Genomic DNA, 12,463 nt, shown 5'->3' on the forward strand with positions numbered 1-12,463 from the left:
TTATTACTTTTTTTTTTTTTTTTTACCAACAGTATATAGAGAGTGGATATGTTGGATAAGAGTGGATAAGTGGCTATGTTCAAAGATACTGTTATTTGCCTAAGAACATAAGAATTTTTTCAGTATTTCAAGTCTACAGTTTCTAAAAATATTACAGCATCATTTAACAATATTAAAATCAGATTAAAAAAAACCTTTGTAATGTCACAATTCAAGTATAATATCCAATAAATTTGGAGCACATTTTCCTAAAAGTAACACAGCTCACTGAAAGCTTTGTAACATTTGCAATGTTTTGTAAAGCATCAAATGTATTCTAAATGTGGTGCTAACATAAGGGTCAAATATGTAATCATTTACTCTTCAATTTAGATTGTCCATCTGTAATTTCACTGATCAGTGTTGTGAAAGTCTGGCTTCAGCTCTTCAATCATCAAACTCCTGTCTAAAGGAGCTGGACCTGAGTAACAATAACTTGAAAGATTCAGGAGTGAAGCTGCTCTCTGATGCACTGAAGAGTTCAAACTGTAAACTGGAGAAGCTGAGGCAAATTTAAACTAGTCATTCATTCATTCATTCATAAATAAATAAATAAATATGTATTTATTCCTTTGATGTCTGTCATTGTAGATTATCTGGTTGTATGGTGACAAAGGAAGGCTGCTCTCATCTGGCTTCAGCTCGGAGTTTAAAATTCTCCCATTTGAGAGAGCTGGATCTGAGCTACAATCACCCTGGAGATTCAGTGCTCAGACAGGAGGATCCAAACTGCAAACTGGAAAAACTTTGGTATGATGGACACTTTTTAATTAAATGCAGTTTTATATGATTTACTTCATGAACTCTAAATTAAGGGACTGAGATGATGTTTGTTTACATATTGAACGACAAATAAAATACATATTTACATGTCCATAAAAATAGCATAGATCTTCTGAGAATGTGACTCCAGCAGCAGAAAACGATCCAATTAAACATTTACATAGACAATGTTTTTCTGTTAAAGCTAGGGTAGGCAGTTTCTGCACTAGTAGTATACTACGGAACTACAAAAATAAAGCATGACTTTCTGCAACCTTTGCAAAATTTTACGACAAAATTAAAAATGGTTGATGCCCAAAATGACAGACATGGACCAAACTGTTCAGAAGTTAGGCAGGTGTTGCTGTGCCAAAACTGTGCAAGTACCCTCAGGTCATGGTTTTTATAACATGTACCAAGTTTGGTCTGAATAGCATTGTGGACATATGTAACGGAGTAAAAATAATTAGTTAAATTCATGCATAAATTGGGAAAACTCCCATTGGCTGTTGCATCACTCATTGCGCACATGATGTTGTGGGGCGGAGCTACGTCATCAGCAGCAGAGTCTCTATAATCTCCCTGCTGGTAAATCGCATAAATGATTGCTCCGTCTTAAAAACTAAGTTTGAATTGTTTTCAAGCCCAAGTTTAAACTTGAAACTACACACAAGTTAACTTATTTTGTCTGTCAGTTAATTGTGATGATAAAATGAAGTGTTTATTGGCCTACTTGTGAACTCCGAACTTCTGTTTATTTCATTTAGCTAAGACTTCTCATGCAACATCCAAGATGCCTTTCGTGTCTCTAACCACTGTCAGAATGTGCAGGCTACCAGCGATGGTGAAACTGAGAAGGAGCCACAGGATGATGCGAATGACTCATGTCCTGGATCTTTTGACGCTGCTGAAGTTTCTGCTGCATTGAGTGTTCACTCTGGTGATGAGGTTAGTCTTTTGCCCGTTGCCAGTCCAACATCACTCCAGCTTCCTTCTGAAGACCCGTCTGTAGCAATCCCGTTTTCCAGACTCTCCAGTCTCCAAGAGCAGGACAATGTACTCGGAAGAGTCATCAACTATGTTCTGAGACGTAAACGTCCTTCAAAGAGTGAGAGCGCAAAGGAACCTAGATCTGTGACATACCTTTTGAAGCACTGGAAAAAGCTTAAGATCCGTAATCATGTGCTGTACAGAGTAAAGAGGGATCGGCTGATGAACAGGAAGCTTCTTCAATACGTTGTACCTGATTCCCTAAAGCATGATGTTCTCCGTGGTGTTCATGATGCCGCCGGACACCAGGGGAGTGCGAGAACTCTCTCCCTTGCAGCTGAAAGATTCTTTTGGCCGGGGATGAGTAAAGACATTAAGCTGTATGTGAAGAACTGCCAGAGATGTGTGGTCGGGAAAACTCCGGAGCCAGATGCTCGTGCGCCCCTTAAGCGCATTCGGACCTCTGAGCCTATGGAGCTCGTCTGTATTGACTTTTGGAGTGCTGAGCAAACTTCAGGGAAGGTCGTCGATGTCTTAGTAGTGATAGATCATTTCTCTAAAATGGCACATGCCTTCCCCTGTCACAACCAGTCTGCAAAACAAGTTGCCCGTCGCCTTTGGAATGATTTCTTTTGCATTTATGGATTTCCAAAGAGAATACATTCGGACCAGGGTGCGAATTTTGAAAGCAAAATCATTAGAAACTTGCTTGAGATGGCTGGTATTCCAAAATCGCACACCACACCATACCACCCTATGGGTAATGGTTTAGCAGAACGTTTCAATAGAACTCTGGGGAATATGATAAGAGCTCTCCCAGTCAAATACAAGGCGAAGTGGCCACAGCTTCTACAGACTTTAACATTCAGTTACAATTGTACGGTGCATGAAACGACCGGGTTTGCGCCTTTTTATCTTATGTTTGGGCGTATCCCGAGGCTGCCGATTGACATCATGTTTCAGCATGTCCTTTGTGATGATAGAGTGGTCAGCCATCATGAGTTTGTCACCACATTGAGAAGATATCTGTTTTTTTTTTCTTTGTTTCTGAAATCTTAACTGTATGTTCTGTTTGTTACATATGCTGGTTCTAGCCCAATTTAGCAGAATTTAAGGGGGGTGTATGTAACGGAGTAAAAATAATTAGTTAAATTCATGCATAAATTGGGAAAACTCCCATTGGCTGTTGCATCACTCATTGCGCACATGATGTTGCGGGGCGGAGCTACGTCATCAGCAGCAGAGTCTCTATAATCTCCCTGCTGGTAAGTCGCATAAATCATTGCTCCGTCTTAAAAACTAAGTTTGAATTGTTTTCAAGCCCAAGTTTAAACTTGAAACTACACACAAGTTAACTTATTTTGTCTGTCAGTTATTTGTGATGATAAAATGAAGTGTTTATTGGCCTACTTGTGAACTCCGAACCTCTGTTTATTTCATTTAGCTAAGACTTCTCATGCAACATCGATGCAATGTATTCTAACCATGTTTTGTTCGGTTTTGTCATGATCTGTGTGAAAATAATATCAGCTATAGTTGAATGTTAGCTATTAGCACACGTGTTGTATGCTCTCGCACGTGCTGAAGTGTGTAGCGGCGCCATTTTAGGGCTGCATTATTTCCGTTCTGTCTTTTATACAAAATATGTAAAATATCGGTCACTTAAGTTTACAGTTTCTCTGTATTAATGTGAATTGACTGTATTAGTGTTTTATTTTATTTTATTTGTTTTATTTTGAGGTTTTTGCCCACTGTCACGTGCACTTTAGAGAAAATGTCAGCAGCAGAGTCTCTATAATCTCCCTGCTGCTAAGACTTCTCATGCAACATCGATGCAATGTATTCTAACCAGCCTTTTGGTCGTGTTTGTCCCAGTTTTGTCTGTCAGGCCCAGTAAAGCATCCTTGAGTGACCATCCACCTGATCTCAGTGTGAATTACTCCAACACACACAGTCACACATATAGTCTCACATCCATTTCGGTGTGCACTTCATCAAAATTCATTGATACACTACACAAGAATGGTGTGGTCTATCAAACATCTTTTAACTTTTTGCCAGCATGGTCTGAATATGATCTCAGCCAATGTTGGTGAAAAATGAACAAGGGCATGTTCACACTTGGCATATTTTTTGACAAGAAAAAGTTGACAAGGGTGCTTTTTTTAGTAAAAAAAATAAATAAATAAGCTGTCAGCGTTTTGGTTACAAATAGCAGCCGAGGGCATCTTTTGTTACTATAACAACAGCCGCAACAGTAGCCTAGTGCTGTGTGGTGCGGAAATGTCCAGAAAGAGGATGTTAGCTCTTGCATTGGCTTTTGAAGTTAACGGGGAGGAGAACGTCAGTTCACAGCAACGTTTGTGGGTGCACGACGACATACGGGAAAGGAAACCATATGGTGCTTACAACAATTTAGTCCAGGAGCTCCGGTTGGATGATGCACGGTTTGCGGCATATTTAGATTAAACAAAGTTTATCTACTGGCACCTTCTCCATTTTTTCTTGCTGTTATGGAAACGACAGGTCTCACTACTCGCTTGTCATTGGTCAGCTGTCAAAAAGGCACGTTTTTTTTTTTCAGAAAAGTTGAACTTTTTTCAACTTAAAAAGACGCTCTGAGCTGCAAAAAAGACACCGGAGGTGGTGTTTAAAAAAAGCAGACTTTTTTGATAACACGGTTTACTCCATAGGATTATAATGTAAAACAGACGCTGGCAGCTTCAAAAAAGATGCCAAGTGTGTACATAGCCTAAACCTTCTAGGACGAATTCAGAAAACCCTTTTTTTTCCTGAAAATTCAGAATATTAAACAAGTTAATGACAGAAAATGATGTAATTTGGTGCAATTAACTCATCATAAGCGAAAGAATTAGAGGGGAAAAAACTTACAGTTCAAAGATTATTAGCATAGACAAATTTAGACAGTTGGTGGTGCTACAGGGTTTGAGTTCGAGACAAACGTCTCGGGTTAAGCATGTAACCATGGTTGCCCAAGAGGGAACGAGATGCTGCGTTCTCTAGTGGACACTTTGTGGACTGCTGCCAGCAGGACCAGTGTCTGAAGCATGTGTGAAAAAAACTCTAATCCTATTGGTCCACGTGGCCCGTGACGTCATGGGCGGGCACCCGGAAGTGTAAAAGGGCACCTGCTGAGTCTCGTTCCCTCTCGGGGAACCATGGTTACATGTGTAACCCGAGACATTGCCCTTCTAGGGAACTCGCACTGCGTCCTCTTGTGGACACTTTGGGGAACGAAATGCGAACTATGCCATGCCATGGCACATGCCTGTCCACCTGGTGGGAGAGCACCAAGGAATTGATAGAGACACACCTATCCTTTCCTCAGAAAGGGGCCAAGCAACTGATGCCCCAGGCTGCTTAGATAATTTGAAAATGGGGAACCCAATTTCAGATGAATGAGGGACATCTAAACTAAGTTAGTAACACAGCTATCCTCAGATAGCTATACTATGTGAGCTATCTACCAATACCTTCCCACAAAACTGCCCAGACAGAGAGGGGGCTATCTGCTTACAACCCTAACAGGGGATATAGCACAGTCTAGGCTAAGGCTCAAGGAGACTGCTACTTAAAAACCCTAAGCAGGGGAGCAATCACCGAGCTGGCACTTAGCTATCCTCAGATAGCCATGTTCTTATGAAGGGGAACCCACTGTAAATTGCCAGGACCACCAACAGTGGGCTATCTACTTAAAAACCCTAACAGGGGAGACAGCACTGTCTAGGCAAGGGCTCAAGGAGTCCACTACTTAAATAATCTAACAAGGGGAGCAGTCACCGAGCTGGCACACAGCTATCCTCAGATAGCTATCCTCCAGGGGTCCTAACTGAAGATTGCCAAGACCACAGAGAGTGGGCTATCTACTTAAAAACCCTAACAGGGGAGACAGCACCGTCTAGGCAAGGGCTCAAGGAGTCCACTACTTAAATAATCTATCAAGGGGAGCAGTCACCGAGCTGGCACACAGCTATCCTCAGATAGCTATCCTCCAGGGGTCCTAACTGAAGATTGCCAAGACCACAGAGAGTGGGCTATCTACTTAAAAACCCTAACAGGGGAGACAGCACATTCTAGGCAAGGGGTTCAAGGAGAGCACTACTTAAATACCCTAGTAAGGGGAGAAGTCACCAATCTGGAGCACAGCTATTCTTGAATAGCAGTTCCCTCAGATAAGGCTGAAGATTGCCCATACAGGTGGTGAGGAGCTTCGGTAGAACAACAGTGAACTGATGTCGGGACAGGCCATATGTCAGTAAAAACGAATTAACCTGTCCTGTCAGCCATTATACTGGCTGTGCTCGTAGCGCATGCTCATCAATTGCACGCACAAATATAGTGGTGTGTTTTAGCCTGTATCATTTTATATTAAAGCGCGAATGAAACTACGAGCATGCATGTCAGATCTACGTCATGTTCAGCAGCGGCAGCTCTTAAAGTAATAGCCAAATAACCGAATAACCCAGCTGCTGTGATGCCTGTTCATCAAAGAACAAAAGAAAAATGAAAATCAATAACTTTTGTATCTTTAAGGATTTATCTACATTTAATTTAGAATTTAGTGTTTGATAAATTTATTCAATTTCTGTATATTTCCTACTTGCTTAAGGGCACAGGTAAATATGACATTTATTATAATGGGTTTATGTGAAGATTGGTTTAAGTTCACTTAAATTAGAAATTATTTTTTAAACTCGTAATAAATGTTAAAATTGATAGCTCTCAATTATACTGTAATGTTAGTATAGTCAACATTACATATAGTCAATGGTTAAATACTAGTGGGAAAAAAACAATTTCCTAGAGACATCAGTAGTATTGGTATCAGTAATAAATAAATGGTATCGCCTTCAGTCATAAAAAAAATGCCATTGAACAAATATTAAAAATATACTGACTTTGTTGTTTCTACATTAATTTGAAGATTAAATGTGAAATTATTGCAATATAAAAGTATATTTAAAAACATGAATGTTAGGTCGGATTAATTGCGATTCATTAGTTAATTTTTTTTAATCGATTGACAGCACTCACTATTTAAAACCCAAACAGGGCAGACAGCACAGTCTAGGCGAGGGGCTCAAGGAGACTACTACTTCAATCCCCTAATAAAGGGAGCAGTCTCCGAGCTGGAACACAGCTATCCCCGAATAGTAGTTTCCTAGACACAGATTCAGCGCTTACTCGAGAGAGCTTGTGCCAAGGGGATCCCAACCTAGTTATAGAAGGCTGGAACACAGCTGCCCTCAGACCGCTATATTCCAGAGCAAAGTAAGTTTGAGCTGGAGCATAACTATTCACAGACAGCTACACTCTGAGCAGGGGCTGTCCACTTAAAAGTCCTGAGGCAGGGGAACAGTCTACTCAGCCCAAACTTAATATACGGGATTCAGAGGGGCCGCCCACTTAAAAATACCCAGAGACCTGGGGAGGCAGCCCACTCCTAAACCCATCTGGCTAACACAGGAAGAGACATTCCCCAAAATCAGCTAGGAATACAGCTGTCCTCAAACAACTATGTTCTAAAGCAATAGGTCATCTACTTGAAAAACCCTAACAAAAAGGGGGGGGACCCATACTTAGCATGCAGGATTCAGGGGGACCGCCTGCTTGGAAATACCCTGAAATCAGGGGAGACCGCCCAACCTTACTACCCAGTGCTGAGAAACGCTCTGGAGGAGGAGTGAGGTATCATCTTCTGGACTCAACTCCCGAAGGGGGAAGGAGCAGGAGAGTACTGCTCACTAGCCACTAGCACTGTCTATGATCCTCAGATCATGTTGGGCCAGACCCCTCAGAGGTAAAGAGGACCTTAACCGGCTTAGAATTAACCTCTTGAAGGCCGCTGACCATGCCCACACCTACCTGATCTAATAGACCTTTGACAGATATGTCAAAGGAGCCCAGAAGGCCAGTCTACCAACAGATGCCACACCATGATCATCGTGGCCACAAACGCTCTCAAGCATTGGCAGCAGAAAACTGAGTGACACACGACACAGCAGCTGTTTCGGGGGACACCCCCAAACCAATCTAGGTCACTAAAACACCCTGGGAGAGAAAGCTCACAAGCATCTCTCAACAGAGCATCTAAATACATCCATGCTCAATGAGACTCTCCACACGATAATATGCAAATTAGAGAGGCACAGCCAAGCTGAATATAGCTCCGCCCGTGGTCTCGCACGCTCTGACCTGCTGTCCTGCTGGCAGCAGTCCCCAAAGTGTCCACTACAGGATGCAGCGTGAGCTCCCTAGAAGAGGAATTTGCTGTAGTTAATGTTCAGAAAGTCCTCTATCTGTGTGCCAAATTTCATAACTTTCTCGCAAGCAATTCGGTGGGCTGCCATAGACTCGAGCGGAAGAAGAAGAAGAAAATATAATACAGGATACAATAGTTGCTTTCGCACCTTCTATGCTTGGCGCCTAACTAGGGTTGCAAAGGGGTTGAAAAATTCCAGAAAATTTCTGGAATCCTTCCAAAAGTTTCCGAAAATTCCATTAAGTTTCCCAAAAAATCCTGTAAAGTTTCCGAAATTTAATGATTATTTACTTTATTTTATTTGCTTATTTTTATATATATTTTTTTGCATTGTATTTTTAAGACTTTTATTCAGATGAATAGAACATGGCAAATTATGCTTTTTTGTTTTCTTTGACAGTCTGGATCACAGGGGAGAGAACATGATTAAAGCAGGACTACAAAAATGTAGGTCTACACATATTTTCTTCATGGTACATAATTTTAAACAAGACTAGAATAAGGTCTCAAGTATAAAATGTTTTAGTGTATATGTGTTCAAAAATATTTTTGTGGAACCAAAAAGTAAATCCAAGTCCAATTTGATTCTTCTAAATATTTTGTGGTCTTATTAATGTCCTTTTTTCTTGTGGTTTGATGCAGATTTCTGTGATCTCACACTGGATCCAAACACAGCACACAATCGGCTCTCTCTTTTAGAGAGCAACAAAAAGCTGCTATATAATTCAAAACCAATGTCATATCCTGATCATCCAGAGAGATTTGACGGCCTTCAGCAGGTTCTGTGTAAAGAGCGTCTGTCTGGACGCTGTTACTGGGAGGCTGAATGGAGCGGGGAGGGTGATATGGTCATGTCATATGAAGGAATCGGCAGGAAAGGTGCAGGTTGTGAAAGCAGGTTTGGAGCCAATGTCAAATCCTGGATTCTGAGCTGCTTTGTGGAGAAACTGATTGCCTGGCATAATCAGAGAATAGACATAAGTCCCCCATCACCTCCCTTAAACAAAGTAGCAGTTTATCTGGACGAGCCGGCCGGCATTCTGTCCTTCTACAGCATCTCTGACACAAACACACTCAGACATTTACACACATTCAACACCACATTCACTGAACCCCTCTATGCTGGATTAGTGCTGTACAACGCTTCAGTGTCTCTGTGTGATGTTAAACAACAGGATGCATAATTACAAGATATACAGTGGCCCCAAAAAGTATTAGATCTTATGAGACACAATTAAAAATGTCAAAACAAGTGTCCTTTATTATAAATATTTTTTTAGAATAGATATATACATATGCATGTTCATGTTGACAGTGATTATAAAAACAGGATGTGTAACAGATGGACAAATCAGACACATTATTATTTGTTATATTTAACAAATAATCCAACAGACCCCTCACCCAACAATCAGACTGGGTGCCAGGATGTCTGTGAACGACGCCCCAGGATACTGGTTAGCATGGCAGCCAGGAAACCTCAGGCAGATACAGTAACATAGCTTTTATGGCTTAATGGAATGCAGAGCAACTCTCACTCCATTTCCCCATAGGAAAGACACATAATGCCCATAAAAAGGGACTCTTCCCCATTCATTCATAGAGAAAACCTTCTATGAATGAACATGCATATCTCCAGGACATTGTGTGAAGTTTTGGGCTCGTTACTCAAAATTGTAATTTATTACTCGTTACTAGGGATGTAATGATTACTGGTTTGACAATAAATCATGATAAAATTCCCCAGTATTAACCGTTTCATATTTTAATTATCATTATAACCGTATTCGATTACCGCGATTTGAACAACTGAGGATAAATAAATACTATCCAGCATAAAGCACAGTTTTCAGTTCCTGAGCCCCCACGGAAAAACACGGGATAGTCTCCGTTCATTTTAACCAATAAAAAATGGATTGCAGCTTTTACGACTTTATTCTCATTTTCATAGTTGATTTGAAGCTGTTTTTGGCGTTATTTTAATGGCAAATGTCAAGAGTGCATTATTGTAATACGAATATATATAGTGATCATGGCTCTGCGCTGATCAGATACTACGTGTGTGCGCCCTCAAACTTTGTCCTGTGTACACGCGAATAAGTGCTTATTGTAAACAGGTATTTATTAAATCATTTTATTTAGTGAAGCGCAACCTTCATAGAAAGAATGCGTGTATTATTTGGTAACTAATGTATTTGCAGAATTAATTTATTATATGAATGCATCTCTGAAGGTTCTGACTGTCTTCAGAAAAGATTCGATGCCATTTTGTTTTCATCTTCTCTCCATGCAATACCTAAAGAAGTGTTCTTAATTGCAATGCTGCTTTGTCTACGGAGCTCACGGGAAACGGCTCTAATTCACCGTTTCCATAAGCGCCACCTGCTGTCATAGAGTAGATTTACAGAGACTTACATTTACATTCAGCTTGTGTGCAGTTTTTGTCTGGCCGCATTTGCATGCCCTACTGTAGCCTAAATGTTGACCAGTTGATGAAAAACAAGCTTATGGATTCTACACATTTAGACAATTCAGATAAGTTATCTAGAATTATTAATGGAGCAGATAAATTGCATATAATCATTAATTAATCAATTATCATTTTGACTTAACCCTTTTCTTTATTTAAAGACTGAAATTTGAGGTTTACCTTTTTATGAAACTTTTTCAAAGCTTTATTTGAACATTTACATTAGATATTTGAACATGCTATTAGTTAAACACTGGTAATGTTATTGTTTTAATGATTATGCAAACAAAAATAAAATAAAAAACTGTGATTTTATGTGTCAGTACTTTTTGAACATTTCCAGCACATGTTATCAATACCGTGATAATACTGATAACCGTGATAATTTTGGTCACTATAATCAGATAAGAAATTTTCATACCGTTACATCCCTACTAGTTACTGTCACAGCCACCAGAGGGCACTATTCTGAACTATTGTTTATTTGCATTGGACTCCAACTCCCATCACCCTTTGCCTGAACTATTAAGTCTCATTGCCTCCAGCTGTGTGTGATTTACCATTTAGCTCACCTGTGTATGTATATATATATATATATATATATATACTGGGCTGACTGAGCTTTCACGAAACACTCACAGACTCTATGAAAGATCCAAGTGTAGCATTTAATAAAGTAATCCACAGTCGTAATCCACATGAAACAAAAGAGCAAAATGCATCACACAAGGTGAAAACAGACCGGTCAGCAGCAAGCACAGAGCAATTCCTCCACAACCCAAAGCTCAAGTCAGCCCAGTATATATACTAGTGATGCAAAGTCCGATTAATTTCTGCGAACCGGTTCTTTTCGGACAGATCGGCTCATTGAACCGGTTCAAAAAGCCGATTAATCGGTTCCTGATGTCATCGAGCAATAACATCTCTACGCATTTATTTTCTAACAACTCAGTGCCATGTTGTATCAATTAAACATTCAAATAAGTCATTTGTGTCAACGCATATTGAAACATTCAAAAATAAAGTTATTTGTGTGAAAGCATATAGCTGATTATTGCCTGAACCGGCTCATTTGGTTCGTGTTGAGTCCTCAGTAATCCTCGGCAAACTTCGACACGGCTCATTCAGTTCGTGTTGAGTCCTCGGTAATCCTCGGCAAACTTCAACAGTTGGTTGAACCGGCTCATTCGGTTCGTGTTGAGTCCTCGGTAATCCTCTCACTTAAGTTAATGGTGTTTGTGGTCACAGTTTCATTCGCGGATCCTCAGATACAACTGACTGACCAATATTGGCTAGCCTACAACTTGGATAAGATTCCTAAAAGTTTCACACCTACAGCTCACATTACAGACATTGATGCACAGACGCGGTTATGTTCTACATGTCTACAGTATAAAGAATGAATAAACTAGTCTTATAAACTCCTTGATTTCGCTTAAGCACTGTGCGTCCTGCATCATCAACCCGCAACTAAAGTTCGATTCAGTTCGATTTGTGAACCGGCTCAACCGTTACTTCCTGAGAACCGGCTCAAAAGAACGATTCATTCAAGAACCTAACATCACTAATATATACACATGTGAGCTAAATGGTAAATCACAATCAGTTGGAGGCAATGAGACTTAATTCATTTAATTAAAAATATTTCAACTTTAATTTAAACTTTAAAAAAAATTGTGTTTCGATCCTCGCTGGCTGTGCTGATTTAATCTAGCGGGTCTAGTGTCTCGTGTCGCAAGTTCAATGACGCCGGTAGTGACGATTCTCTCCGGCCAATCAGTGATAAGCAGGGTTTACGCATTACATTTTGGTAACGGTACGGCTCGCTTGTAACCTCAGCCGAGGAGGTACTGAAAAAAGTACCAGGTACTGTACGCAGTGGAAAAGCCCCCCAAAAGCGAGCCGTGCCGTACCATGCA

At 40.3% G+C, this 12,463-nt stretch overlaps 1 pseudogene; it reads left to right on the forward strand.

The window, feature by feature from the left end:
- Positions 1–9,794, forward strand: part of LOC107691169 (NACHT, LRR and PYD domains-containing protein 3-like) — a 20,750-nt pseudogene extending 10,956 nt beyond the window's left edge.
- Positions 9,795–12,463: the final 2,669 nt, after the last annotated feature.

Source organism: Sinocyclocheilus anshuiensis, unplaced genomic scaffold (genome assembly GCF_001515605.1).
Source record: "Sinocyclocheilus anshuiensis isolate Anshui unplaced genomic scaffold, SAMN03320099.WGS_v1.1 scaffold338, whole genome shotgun sequence".
Classification (NCBI taxonomy): Eukaryota; Metazoa; Chordata; class Actinopteri; order Cypriniformes; family Cyprinidae; genus Sinocyclocheilus; species Sinocyclocheilus anshuiensis.